The following is a 10849-nucleotide window of genomic DNA, read 5'->3' as shown; positions in this document are numbered from 1 at the left end:
GCCGGGACCGTCGCTCTCTAGCTATGCAGGCTCAGAGAGGAGCGAGTCGAGAAACAAACAACTCGACCCCTCCTGAAAAACATCCAGGACAAGACCTCTCCACTCCCCCGCTCCGACGACCCGCACCCCACCCCGAACTCAAATTTCAAACAACAAGATCTCACAAATCACACATCCATTTCTCTCACCTTTGACTCGTACATTTTTCAGAATTAAAAATAGCTCCCTCACACAATGTTCCTCTCACCATATTATCAACAAATTTGGACTCTAATAAATATATATAATCCGACCTTGACCGAATTAACCTGCCCCAAAATAAAACCACTTTACCTCCGCCTCACCATTCCCCTGCAATACTCTAACCACAACTTCAGCTACAACCCCCCAACTGGACCCAACAAGTTCACGGTGCATGCTCCTCCACATCTACCTCCGAAACTTACTCGTGAAATCCCACCACACCCCCAATACTCTCCTTTGACCCCACCCCTCCTCACACACCCAGGTTACATACAAACCTATACTGACTGTAATTTTACCACCCAACCCACGACCTTTTTAATTACCACTCCCACATTCATTTCATCTCCCCATCCCGCGGCCTCATCACTCTCAATACCATTTTCCACCATACCATTTGTAACTCGGAATAAAAAAAGTATCACCCCAGAACCTAATAGTATTTTTTAATCCCCACATTGACCTGTTCGTTAAGCTAACTTCCCTCCTTTAATACCAACTGACCTCTCCTGTCCCACCAAGCCAATTCGTCCCAGCACCAGTCATTCCAAAACCTTAGGTCCTCCCTTCTTCTACCTTTGACTTATTTGTCTCATCCCGAAACCATCAAACATGGAAACAAACGACGACGGCTTCACCACCATCGTCACCAGACACAAGGAGAAATACAAACAGCAGACCAAGCCAGCCTAACCTCCCCCCAACATCCCTCCTCCTCTTCCGTCTTCTCCCCCGGACCTCTCTCCTCCCCCAACTGACAAATCACCAAAGGAGGGAAAGAGGCGGGAAAGATAAAGCGGCACCCCCTCCAATGTTAACGACGCCTTAGCGGTGAATGCGGGCACTGGAACCTAGCTCGGACGCAACCAACCAAGGAGGAATCAACGGACATATCTACTCAACAAGAGGGGAACAGCATCGGGACGATGACCTCCAATACATTATTACACTACTAATCCAGGGGTACCCAACCTTTTAAGCTGTGGACGGCCGCCAGTAAATTAGTTTTAGATATGACGACAGAAAGTTAGCGCGCATGCAGTTCCAGTGTGGGTACTACGTTAGTTGACCTGGCGGCCTACTGTGTGGTTTAAAGAAATACGGATTTTTTTGTGTGTCTGGTTTTTAATCCTCGTGGTATTCTCTCTCTCCATTTGCTCAATACCAGTTAAGAATCTCACTTACACAATCTTAGTTGGTTAACTACCGCTCAACCTGTCCCACAGTTTTGTCATAACTCCATTTCCATTCACACAACTCGCATAACACATGCCTGCTCAGCTGTTAATGTATCATCAATTTCTATGTTATCTTGATGTGACATCACAATTTAGATTGTTGTTACACATCTTCTATACTGATTTCAATGATATCAACTTGCTTCAGCGCAGATTGATCTGATTAACTGAACTTCCCTAAAGCGTTAATAACACCGTCAGTAGAAGAATAGACGACATGTCTGCTGATTATGGAGCAAGTAATCCAGGAAATAAAATCAGCTCCACTTGGAATATTTAGTATCCAGCTTGATGAATCAACAGATGTGGCAAACTGTTCTCAGTTACTGGTTTACGTGAGGTACATTTATGAAGGTGATTTCAAAGATGAGTTTCATTTTTGCAAACCACTTGAAACGACAACTACTGCACGCGATGTCTTTGACACAGTTGGATCATTTCTGCAAAATCATGGCATTCCTTGGGAAAATGTTTGTGGTGTTTGCACAGACGGTGCTCCAGCAATGCTGGGATGTAGGTCCGTCTGGATTTCAACGTTTGGTGGTAATCAAATGCATCACCGAAAGCCATCGGAACTGACTGTTAGCAACGAAGACTTTGCCACAAGAATTCCAAGATACAATGAAAAGCGTTGTAAGTGTCGTGAATTTTGTAAAAGCTAGTGCTTTAATGTTCTGTTATTTCCCACTAGTGTGAGATGGTTGTCCAGAGGCAAAGTTTTGAAACGTGTTTTTGATCTTCGTGATGAATTGAAAACATTTTTTAATCAAAAATCTAAACCACAGTTTGAAGTACTTTTCGGCGACAAAAACCAACTTCACAAAGTTGCTTACTTGGTTGACATCTTTGCAATCTTAAATGAGTTAAATTTGTCTCTCCAAGGACCAAATGCAACATGCCTAGATTTGTCAGAAAAGATCCGAGCATTCAAGTTGAAACTTCAGCTTTGGCAAAAAAAATTGGATGAAAATAGAATTTACATGTTGCCGAACTCATCTGTTTTCTTTGAGGAAAATGATATTGAACAGGAAACAATGAATAGAACAATACTTTCTGTCAAAGAACACTTCAAGATATTTTCCTAATTTACCTGACACACCATTTACACTTGCTAGAAGCTCATTCACCATCAGAGTTGAAGATGTTCCTGAGAATGCACAAGAGGAGTTCATTGAACTCATTACCAGTGATGCAGCAAAAACTGATTTTTCTTCAATGTCAGTTACCAAATTTGGATCAAGAGTTTGCAGTCATATCCCGTTCTGTCTGAGATCGCATTGCGCCTGATTCTTCCTTTTCCAACAACATACCTTTGTGAAACAGGCTTTTCAAGCTTGTTGTTTATCAAATCTAAATACAGGAGCAGACTTGATGCAGAAGATGATCTGCGTTGTGTGCTCTTGCAAAGACTGCTCCAAGGATTTCAGATGTGGCTAAAAAGAAGCAAGCACAGCCTTCTCACTGAACAAATTGTTGTGTTGATAAGTTGTTGATTTGTTGTGTTGTTTATTTATTTAGAAGTCAAATTTAATATATAGCCTAGTAGCCTACTAGTTAGCTCCAAAAGTGCAGTGAAGGAGGATCAACCCAACTAATTTTATCCTATAAAAGGGTCACGGCACCAAAAAGGTTGGGAATCTTGTCGGTCAGCACCCCCGCGCTTCGGCCTGGTCCAAATCACCGGCCTTTACAATGGGTTTTCACTGCCAGGTGGAAATACTCCAACAACTAGTAACGATGGCCTATGTAGCTAGGGTACTCGGGCGAGTTTCATAATTGAAACACCCACCAACCAAACAACGCACTGGCGAAGTTGACGTACATTTTTTAAGGCGTCCAAGATTTATCGTATCCAACTGACTCCCTCCTGAAGATGCCCTTTTTAAAGGGTTCAATTTTAGCGATTACTCCTAAAAACTTAACCAAATTTACCTTTATAAAAAATGGCGTCAAAACTTAGTAACAAAACGTGCTGTCTTCAATTATCTTATCTAAAGAGGTTTGTTGAATTTTTCTCGCTCCGGGGACGTCGCCATTTTATCAATCGTCCTCACTTACCAATTTTTTGACAGGCTCTCTACCCCAATGTAAAACTGCTACAGATGCCTTTAAGTCAAAACTGCGGACTTCTTGTAGCGCTTGCAAGTCAGGAGCGGTCGTGGCTGAGGCTGAACAGCTCCCTTATGTGTTCGAAGATCCCTCCGTTATCCAGCTGGTTCTTTGTTGCTGAACGATCTGTGTAAAAATACTTACACCGGCGTTTAAAAATGTAGCCTACAATGCAGAAATAAAGCCGTAAAAATCGTAATTTAATGTGAACCGTCAGTCAAATGCCTAGAATCTATCGTTCTAGAATATGAAACGCGAAAACAAATTAAACGCCATGTCCATTTTAAAGTATACCTAAATGACAGTCATAAAACAACTTCCGAGGGGCTAGATCACAGATGTTATTAAACACATATGTTTTGTGTGTGTCTTTCATTAAATGACAGACATGTTAACCTTGGCGTAAAGGTAACTAAAAAGTTGCACTATTGCAAGCTTATAACCCAAATGGAAATGTGACGGTATCTCAGCCGTCTGTAAAGTAAAAAAGGCATCACGTGGCCTACATAAAATCATCGGGATATTTTTACCCGGAATACAAACAAAATGAACAGGTTATTTTAGGTGTGATATTTCTGATCAAACACCGTAAACCATATAGGGGACCAGACGGCAGGTTAACCGCAAAAGGAAACGCACTTCAGAAGGCGCAACTTCTGTAAGTATGAGAGAACAATATAACAACATTCTCTGGACCCGCTGCTCCGGCCGTATCGCGCGTGAATTTGTTTTTTGTCATAGCTTACTAGTGCATTTTAATTTAAGCGCTAACGGAAAAATAAACATTACTTACTTACTTAAGTAAAGTTTCACCTTCAACTTAAGAAAAAGAGCCGTAAATATAGTTTTGGTCAAATGCGGTTTTAAATCTGCACAGTACGACCGATATGACAACATTAAAACGAGCTCATAACTCAATGGTAAATACTTACAACTGCGGCGACTTAGAGCGAAAGAGGCGTGGTGTAAGATTATGAACAAGGCAGATATCAATTACTGACAATGCAAATTGCAAATAAACTTTAGCTGCCATCCTACGTAATGAGCCTATTTATATAATCCAATTTAATTGGTGTAAAGCCCATATCCCTGCGTTAATGGTAACTCAAATTATAAGCGCTAAACCATTACCCAAAAATGTTAAAACAGGTCGTCTGTCAAAAAAGAACTAGCCAAAGACTTTGAATAAAGGGAAAAGAAGGTTAGGATGGTCAAAGGTCATAGACAAGGTAAAGTAAATAAAAGCTTACTTAGGTTATCATCAGGTGTAAACGTCGTAGGAAAAGTGCTGCTTCCTTCGCAACACGTACGAACGGTTTTCTTGTAAGCTGTTAGGTACGGCGGGCGTTTCCAATCATCGAGATGTTTAGAACCATGATTCAATTGAAAAGAAATCCTGTCTGATAAGCATAGGTGTTAAAGATTGGAGAGTACTTTTAGAATATCAAGTTTGACGTAGATTTGCATGGCGTCATAGCTGTTTCGAACGTAGTAGAGATGCAGTAAACTCGCTTTGTTGACGAGGCGTCGCTTCAGCAGTTGAAAGTGCTACAGGCTGAAAAGATTTTCCTGGAACATTTAAAGGTAAGTCGTGGTTGTCCATCTGCGGCTCAGCTGAAAAAACAGCTGCAGGTTGAGAAACTGAAATCAGTAGACGAGAATGGCAGTGCAATCGGTGGAACATCATTTCTTTCTGAGCCTATTTTCGTGTGACGTAGCTTAGAAATGAAAAAGTTCGAATTATTTCCCTTTGGTTTCGGAAAAACATTACCTGCCCTTATATTATCAAGCATGGCAGCTTTACGCGTTGACGTTTTGTCGTTGCAAGCTTTCAGTTTGCTTGAAACCTTTGAAAACTAAGCAGATAAGTTATTCTTCGACATAATGATTTGAAAGAATAACACACGGTAAAATAAGACTAAATAAAAGAAGGTTAAATAATAATAGTTAGTCAGAAGGTACGGTATTATTATGCGTGTTCAACACCACGTCGGGGTCACCAATTTGTAGGTTTTAAGCACAATGTCAGAATATTTATTGCGACAACGGTAAAACAGTACTTAGTATTAAGACTGCTAATTTTTTGTGTAATTAAATATCGTGACAATGCGATTCAACAGGAAATTCGGACATTTCACGAAACACATGGCCGGGAAGTGACCCAATTATAGTTCCAAAAGACACATCTAAGTCATAAACTTTCGTGTCTTGGCTGCAGCCTACTAGCCAGAAAGCGTTTGGATGGATGAGGAGACCAGATGTAAACAGGTTGTTCACCTTTTCATTTTTACAAATTTTAGCATATATCATAGCAGCTTTCGATCCATATTCAATACCTCCTTTCAGGCAGCAGTTACAATGTTTTTTTCTGGATTTAGTTGCTTTTTTAGAAGATACTCCTGGGAAAGACTTTGCTGATATGAGATTACCTATTTGCAACAAAACTGCATTAGGCTGCAGACTACAGAAATGTTCTTTGGTGAAAAAGTACCATATACAAGTCTATTTGTATAAGGTATTAGGCCAACAATCACACTGACAACATGGTAATTGACGCAAATACAGCAAGACCTGGAAGAGGTAAAAGTTTCAATGGGAACATTAAAAAACTTTAAGAAGACGGTCGAGGAAATCAAACAAGAAACAGTGGACACAAAAAATGAAATAATTATGTTACGAAAAGGGCACTCCATAGCACAAAATATAAACTTGGTAAATTAGATTTACGGAGTAGGGAATGAAAGTGATGATGGCGAAGAAAAAGTAATGGATATTGCCAAACAGCTCATCGGATCGGAAAAAAGAAATTTTTCTCGAAAAACAAAACAATAACACAGCATCAACATGGTTTTAAAAAACATCATTCCACAGGACTTGCAACGGCACTACTATACGAAAAATTGTTATCAAACAAAGACACAAACACAATCACAGTCGTGTAGTGTTTCTATATTTGGTCCTTTGACACTGTTGACCATCAAGTTTTATTACATAACTTAATTAATAATCACTACGGTGTGTCCCGCAGGGATGCTTGGCCCCCCTTCTTTTTCAAATATATATTAACGATTTGCCGGCAAACACTAAAGATTAACTGCAGCCTATACGCCGATAATACTGTGTTGTACGCCTCCTACTTCAATCTGAAAAGCCTAGAAAATTAATGATTGGTTTTGCTGCAACAAATTATCTATAAATTATTCAAAAACTCATTTCACTGTGACAGATTTAAAACATAAAAATTAGGGGAAAAACACTTGATCAAGTATCTTCTGCAAAATATTTAGGCCTTACTATTGACAACCAACTAACTTGGTTACCGCATATTCAACAAGTAGAAAGAAAAGTCTCCTAAGCAGTTGGTCTTCTAGCTAAAATGAAATTTTACCTAAATGCAAATTCCTTACGCCTTGTTTATTACACAGTTTAGTGAACACACACCTACAGTATTGCGTTCTAAGTTGGGGTAGAGCTTGCTTTTTAAACTTAAAACACATTGCGCCACAGATTTCTTGTCTTTTTTCCTTGCTTATGAGATAGCCTTTGATTGCTGAGTTGTTATGTTCACAACGTTCGTTGTTATTTTCATTCGTATAAAACGCATGTACTGTTTTCACATTTTTATGTGCTCTATTTATATTTGTTAAAAAGTTTTGCCTTATTTCAAGTTAATTTAAAATTACCTTTACTGTGCAGCTGACCGGAAGGTCTATTGGACCCTTCGCTGCTCCGGCCGTATTTAAGCGCTAACGGAAAAATATACATTACTTACTTACTTACTTGAAGTCCTACAAACAAAGCCATCCAAATTTTAAGCAGTAGCCCTCCCAGAACAAGACTATTACCGTTATACCAAGAATATGCCATTCTGAAATTAAATGACATATTTAAACTTGAAATCCTAAAAACAGTACACAAATTTCAAACTAAAAACTTACCGGATGCTTTATCCAGTTTGCTTGTTACAGCGAGAAACGTTGTTTAATTTCTATGTTGATGACGTAACAATGTTACCGTTTTCTCTTCTAGTTTCTCAAATGTTGCTAGCAAAAAGCACATGGCACAAGTTCTTAACTTTTAGTTGCTAACTGTAAATTGGATATTTCTGTACTAGTAAGTTGTATTGACTAGTTGTATTTGTAAGAAGTTAATATAATATTACGTTTATTGCTTGTTTAGGATGGTTTCCACCACTAGAGGCGTTGCGTGAGTCAGATGAACAGTTGCGAGCGCCCATGTTTTGCAATGGTTATTCGTTGTTTTCAATTACGTGTTTTCGCTCTTTGTTTTTGTAGAATCTATTGTGAAGCTAATTATTTGTTTTAAGTTAAGTTTAATTAATATATATAAACACTTTTTATTCGCAATTTCTTCAAATACTGGTAGCGAGAAGTCGTTAAACATGTACTGTTACAACTTTAATTTTGTACTTAAAATAGGGTTTCGGTTAAAACCAGAAAATAAATAAAATATAATTAGAATATTTAAGGCCAGCTAGTTGCGAACAAAGCCGGGAGAATATTGTAGTTTTTTGTGGTAGTGCTGTTTTTTAACCTATTTAACTTTGTATTTTGCAAGTTGTTTCATTCACACTTTTTAACAGTCATTTAATTCGAAAATATCTCTTCTGCATAGTATTCTAAACGACATTGTATTGCTTGTGCATTAACTTATATTTCTTTTGTACTCAACATACCTCACATCTTAGGAAAATATTCGAGTGATGCACATCCTTTAACGATTTGTACTGTTATGAAATAGGTGTCATTTTGTAAAAGTTATCTTAATATAGCCTGGAGCCCTAGAGCAGACACTATCATGCAAGCTTGTGCATTTGGCTGAAAAATCAGGCACTTGCTGAATTCCAAAGAATATTTTAGCTACAGAACTGAAATCTTACATCTTGACAAAGAAACAGTATATTTGTGAAACAACGCCAGGACAATGAAATAAATTTGTCAGTTTCCAATGTTACAAACAAGTCACTACAATGAATCTTATCATTCTTCAAATCTCTAGAATAATATTGTATTGATTTTAGTAGAATGTTTTTTACTTGTGGTTTTGCGTACTTCTGGTTTGCAAAGCATCAATTTAATTCGCAGCGTTTAGATCAACTGTATAATTTTGTTTGATTTCGTATCATACAAAAAACAAGCAAAACTGTTGACTTTTTGTTAGGTGTTAACTGTGTAGTATATGACATCAAGAACATGATTAAAAGTGTTTTTTTTTAATGCAGGCTTGTTTGAATCTTCCCTCGTAGAAATTATATTTCCAGATTTGTCTGTTTTGATTCCAAACCTATAAAAAAGAAAAGGTATAAATAATTTTTATAAGATAATGATTATTTGCTGCAAATACAACAGTATAGCAACTAAACAAGTGTATTTTTTGAATTTAGATTATTACTTATTTCAACTAAATCAAACACTTTACTGTTAAAGAATCCCACAACTTAATAAAAACTGCATATAACAAACTAATTTAATCAGCGAGCACTACAGGTAGAAAATAAACTTTTACCTGTTAGATCACTTGGAAAGCAGCATCTGCTTAAATTGTTAACCCAGGGAGAGAATGCATAGCAGGTTTAATATTATTACCAAACAAGTATTTTCTAGAAGTTTACACAAAATTCTCACTAACTTCAGAAAATAATTGACCAATATAGGGTAAATGCATGTTAGTTTAATGCACTTTCTGGATCAATAACTAGAAGCTTACCCCAAAACATACACAGCCACCTTGCCAAACAAATTTCTCGTGAAAGATTTTCTGAGTGTGACAACAAGCTAAAATCGTGAACTAACTTAAATAACAATCCAGTCTTTGATTCGGGGAATGGAAGAGGCGTAAATTACAACAACTTATTGCCAGGACAGTATGATGTCTTTGCGATAAAAAATAAAAAGATGGTCTGATAGTAACTCGATAAAGCTATCAAATGTCGCAAACGGCCCTAATAACTGAAATATCGACCAAATAGTGCCAGTCTCAGAACTATCGCCATTGTAAAAAAATGCAACTTCATCTGAGTCGGTCCGCGCGACCCCTAGTGGTGGAAACCATCCCATTAGAAATTTCAAGCCAAATATGTTCACTGATTGTTATGATCGTCTAACTGAAATTGTAGGTCTGGGCGGCATTATGAACACACCTCGCGAAGTTAAGCGAGCTCGTTAAGTCGACTTTTGGTATTACGAACCCACTTATCGTTCCTGCTCTGACCACTAACTGCTGTTAATAAAATAATAATGCCGACACGTAATAGATGTCATAAAAAGATTCATAATTTATTCGTAAATTTCTCACCAAAATGGCGTGAAATATGGATTTAGGCGATCTCCTATATACATAACCTGGAGTTTAGGGTGCTTACGATGCCAAGAGCATTCCTAGAGAAAACTTTGGGTGATTCTCCCCCCCAAAAAACAACAATGATAAATCGTTATGCCAATTTCTTTATATTTTTGTTAATGCCTACAACTTGGGGTACTATTTTACACATATTCCGGCAGTTAGTCAATAACTCTTTCATTTTAGTGGACATTTTGTGATGTCATATTTAGGACAAAAGCTTAAGCACCCCTGTCCCCTGTCAAAAAAGTTACAAAAGCAGCATGCCATGACTCATTTTATTGGTGCTTTTGAGTCAGTATTAATGCAAAAACATGAACATTTTTATAACAGAGAGGTAATTTTCATCAATTGAGATTCATGCATGTATATTTTGCATCAAAATAGTATTTTTCTATGAATAACTATTCCACTTGAGGTATTATAATACCATGGTATAGTGGTTCACCATCAGTCATTGATTATACAATAAACAAGATTTTCAAATTATGTTATTTTAGGAACGATAGTTTTGTATTAAATCCTCCAAAGAAACCCTTAGGGCCAGAAGTGCAATAAAAAATATAAACAAACTTCACTATTGCCTATTAAAAATATGCAGTTATATATTTGGTAAGCTTATAGAGTATTTTTGAGTCACAAAAACATGGTGTATAAGTGAATATAAAACTTTACTTTTAGTTGAAAGAAATAATTATGCTAATACTCCACATTGTCTTGCTCTTTGAAAGTAAGATGATTCAAGACTAATTTGTGTTTTTCCACCTTGAATTGATATATACAATGTTGCCGGTGGTTCTCCTGCTACAAGCCTTATTGGTGGATCAGAAATGCCAAAATTAGACTGCGTTTTTCAGTGTTCCCTAAGTTTTAATATATTTCGGTAAAGTAGAGTAATA

The 10849-nt window shown here is 37.5% G+C and overlaps 1 pseudogene; it reads left to right on the top strand.

Moving 5' to 3' along the window:
• Positions 1 to 855: 855 nt before the first annotated feature.
• On the top strand, positions 856 to 2946 carry LOC146136693 (protein FAM200C-like; annotated as a pseudogene).
• Positions 2947 to 10849: the final 7903 nt, after the last annotated feature.

This window comes from Ascidiella aspersa, chromosome 8, assembly GCF_963924565.1.
Source record: "Ascidiella aspersa chromosome 8, kaAscAspe10.2, whole genome shotgun sequence".
Taxonomy (NCBI): domain Eukaryota; kingdom Metazoa; phylum Chordata; class Ascidiacea; order Phlebobranchia; family Ascidiidae; genus Ascidiella; species Ascidiella aspersa.
This window is presented reverse-complemented; position numbering and strand designations above follow the sequence as displayed.